The sequence below is a fragment of the Mustela lutreola genome, chromosome 5 (genome assembly GCF_030435805.1).
Source record: "Mustela lutreola isolate mMusLut2 chromosome 5, mMusLut2.pri, whole genome shotgun sequence".
Lineage (NCBI taxonomy): Eukaryota > Metazoa > Chordata > Mammalia > Carnivora > Mustelidae > Mustela > Mustela lutreola.
Genome location: NC_081294.1, coordinates 148,366,170 through 148,370,596, shown reverse-complemented (window position 1 = coordinate 148,370,596; position 4,427 = coordinate 148,366,170).

The following is a 4,427-nucleotide window of genomic DNA, read 5'->3' as shown; positions in this document are numbered from 1 at the left end:
CAACCGCGTAGGGGCGGGGCGGGGCGGCCAGTCCGGCGGAAGACGCTCCGGCGTGAGGCACGCCGGGGGGCGTGGCCCCACGAGGGGGCGGGGCCGTGGGGCCCCATCGCCGCGCGTGGGCCGGGGTCGGTGGAGGTGGTGCTGACGGGTCGCGGGCTTCTCCGCTCGGGTTTCCCCGCGCCTGTTTCTCGGGAGGCTGGTTGGCGGGACCTTCGGCTCCCACGGCCAGAACTTCCAGAAGGGTGGCAGTTCCTATTCCTCTCTCACACCCATCAATGCTCTCGGACTACTCTTTCTCTCCTTTGGGTAGAAACACACCGAGCTCTCAGATCTCGGAAAAACAGAAGACCAGAAAAACACTAGAAACAGAAATAGGAGGAAAAAGATCCGTTGGGGGAGGCTGCCAGACATGATTTGTTTTGTTTTGTTTTGTTTTGTTTTGTTTTAAGTAAGGATTCTAAAAGGTACAAAATTTACGAAAAGTGGTAAAATTTCAGAGCAGTGTTAAGTCAGCAAGGTCGAGCTCCTGACAACAGTAAAACCAGCACATGAGTGCAGAGTCTTATCACACAGCAGGAGGAAAATTATCACATTTATGACGTTAAGATATGGGATGTATGAAACTAGCTTGAAGAAGAGTGTAAGCATGTTGGGAATGACAGCGTAGTGAATCGTGATGAGTAAATAGGGTTTGAAAAACTGATCAAAAATTTAAAAAAAAAAAGGGAAAAAAACCTGATCATCAATCTCTTGAACACTTTATTTTGGGGAACTTAAACTCAAACCCAGTTCCTTGAGTACCACCAGGGGAAAGAGAATATTAGGTTAGACAGATTATCTGACCCCAGCCTCACAAAAGTAATCATTATTTTTGAAGTCAGACATTTCTCTCTCTCTCTCTCTCTCTCACACACACACACACACACAGAAAATCACAGCTTCATTTTTGCTTACTGACTCACAGTGTTGTTGATAAATTTATGTACTTTTGTAATTGATGTAGTTGGGTTGTAGTTGTAGTTATAGTTGTAGTTGACGTAGTTCAGTGCATAACTGAAATCATACAACTACATATTTTGCTTTTTCCCCTTACCATACTCTAAAGATTTCTTATGTTTTTACAGTCTTAATAATCATTTTTTATTTAGGTAGTCAGTACACAGGCTCCACATTGGTACCCCAAAATTCAGGTTACTAGCATTGAAAAGAAAATATAGAAGAACAGAATATAAAGGATCAGGGCAGCCTTCTTTAACAATCAACCAGCCCAGAGGACTAGCTGTTTTATCCTTAGTGTGCATGTCACAGTTCTATACTCCCAAGGTGCAGATAAACGCCAGTCACAAACCCCAAGCAAGACCTAGCCTGAGCTGATTTGTCTCTCTTACAAATTCAGTAAGATGATGTAAGTGACCCGCAAAATGGGATGTGCTCCCCCTGGGGGATTTTCAAGGGGTAAGTGCACACTTAAGATCATTTTAAGATTGCTTGTTTTTCAATCTTCAACTTGCATCCATATTACTTCCAGAAACTGATTTGCTGCTTTAAAGAATGCGGTCAAGTTGTCTGCCTGTTTCCTTTCCCAACTGTATCACCATAGGCATAGATTTTCCAAATTGTAAAAAAAGGAAGTGGGGGAGAGGAAGGCTTAACCCTCATTCACTGAGAATCTTAAAAGGGTGCCTTATTCCAGGGTGTAAAAACTTCAGGGAACCTGTGTCAGTTTTCTATCTGGACTTTAAAAGACTGGACTGTGTGGAGAAAGTATGTACTTCTAATGGCTGTGTAACAAATTCTTCTACAAGTTATATGATTTCCAAATAGTTGCTTTCAATAAAGGATGGCCTAGAGATCACTAAATGAGTTGTATAAGTTAGAAGGAGTTCAAAGAATTGAAAAGTTCAAAACGCCTTACAATCCCATCTACTTATTAATGGTAAAAACATTCTTAGAATTTACAAAAATGAAAAACAGAAAACCCTGATGCTAAACTATATCTCTTTCTTGTAAGAAATAGTATTCAACAACAAACACATGCAGTAATTGTAAAAAAAAAAAAAAAATACTTAGGTCTAATTTTAAAACTTTGTAATATATTTTATATTATTTTGAATACTTGATTATTACTAATAAATATGATATCTCAATCTAGAAGAAAGTGTTTCAGCACTTACAGTCTTTTAGCCACAGGAAAATTACAAAAACTGAAGTTTAAATGTATATATTTTCTCACTGCAGAGAAATATAGTAGGGTGATAGAAAAAATACATCCAAACACAGAAATGCATGAAATTAGGATATAATCCTGAAGGGCAAGAATGTGAAATGGAGTTATAGTGTAAAGAGAAAAATAAACTAGGTAAAATATACTGTAGGTAAAGAAGAGGTTTTTCTTATATTTTTAAAACGGGGAGTAGTAGGCATAATGTCTATGGTGTTTAGATTGTATTGGATTCATTCAAGAGAGTGACTATTCCATTTTAAAATGTCAATGTTTACAGTATGCAGGAAATTGCATTCTTTGCAACTACTTAAACTTCCGATGAAACGTTTTAAATGTTAACCTAAAAATATGCAAGAAAGTAAATAGTATGTCCTATAGTAAACAGAAATGTTTAAGGACCGCTAATTTTACTCATCAATCCCCTATTGGAGGTCGTCTCCATTTCTAAAGATTTCAGCAATATTTGTTCTTCAATTTTTTTTTTTTTTTAGTTTTTACTTTTCTTAAAGAACATCAACTAAAATACTTTATTTTGTCGTGGTTAAATGATCTTACATTCTTTTTTGAAACACCTGCCTCCTCTCAACCCTTTCTGAATGGAGAGGAAAAGCTTTTGGTTTGGCTGGGTTGGTTGGATAGGGATTGGTTTGGTTACTAAAGCTTTGGATTCTGGTTTAATCAGCAATTATTGCCTTCCTAAAAGCCTCAGAATGCTCTGGGGGGTATATACCAAGAAGAACGCTGGACTCAAGTTCTAAGGAGCCTCCAGATGGTGCATGTGGGAATCAGCGGACTGGAAAAATGGGGAGGGACCCAGAAGGCTGGGGCATAAAATGAGGAGCCACTGCCAGGAGCCAAGGTGAATACTTGGTCTGCTCTGAGGGGAGTCTGGTGTCACCTGCACCCACAGCTCTGATTCACCGGCCTTGTGGGACACCCAACACTTTACAAATGCCTGGGAGGGTACCTCCCTAGGAGGCCCCCAGGACACTGGGAACCCAGAGGCAGCACGACCCCATGCCTGAAAGGGTGATTGCAACCAACTGGACTAGCAGCGGGAGGGCGCCCTTATTATGAGAACAACACACAATTTCAAGCATATAGGTTTTCTTCTTTTCATGTATTTTGGGATAAATTTCCAGGGGCTGCATTATGGAATTTCCTTCTGGCTTCTCATATATATTGGCATTCCGCTTTCCCAAACAGTTGGGCCAGCAGCAAAGGAGTATGCTGAAATCACCAAACCGGGCACCCACTACAGATTACGTTTCTTCAGTTCTTGCTAGAATGTGGAAAATGATGCATCAAATTTCCCCAAATTTGCCTGGCCACCCTTGTGATTTGGGGGGATGTCCATATAATCTCCTGTAATTAGTAGGGTATTCCTTTTACAGTTTTCCTTCTGGAGATTTTTTTTTCTTAAGTTTATTTATTTTTAAATAATTGCTACCAACCAACCCAACGTGGGGCTCGAACTCATGACCCCGAGATCAAGAGTCACACACTTCGCTGAGTGTGAGGCAGGCAGGCGCCCCTCTCCTGGGGATTTTCGAATGTTTACCTCTTGCTGGCCTCTGCTTAAACCAGAAACCTCCATGAAACAGTCCGCTTGCACGGTTTTTATGATCTTCATTAATTTGGTCTGATTTGAGTGAACAAAAGAAGATACCTTTTGTTTTTAGTGGCAAACTGGGCAGCAGTTTAATTCAGAAAAGCATGAAAGGAACCTCTTTCAATGAATAGAAAAGTAACACGAAAATAGCACAGAGGTGCCCCATGCCATTGAGAAACCTATTTAATCAACACCGAACATGTGTCTGACCAGGGTGCGAAGGATTTTAACTGTTATAAATCCACTCATCATATGCATAGTTATTGAATCGTATTGTGTATTCTGTTGGAGGCTGAGTGAATATATGATCCCTGCTTTCAAAGAATTCATGGTCTGTGGGAGAAATGTAGCTATAAACAGATCTGAGTGAATGAGATATGTATATAAACAGCCACGAGGGCCCAAGGGATGGAGCTGCCAAGGCTCCCAGACTCCTTGGGCGAGTCTGGGAAGGAGGTGTGGTTAAACCAGATCCTGAAGCATGAGTGGGAGTAGGCCCAGCCAAAAGGCAGTGGGAGAAGGGAGGGAGCCCAATGGAGAAAGCAGGGAGCTGATGGCCCCTCCCTTCTTCCCCACTCCCCCCCCAGACAC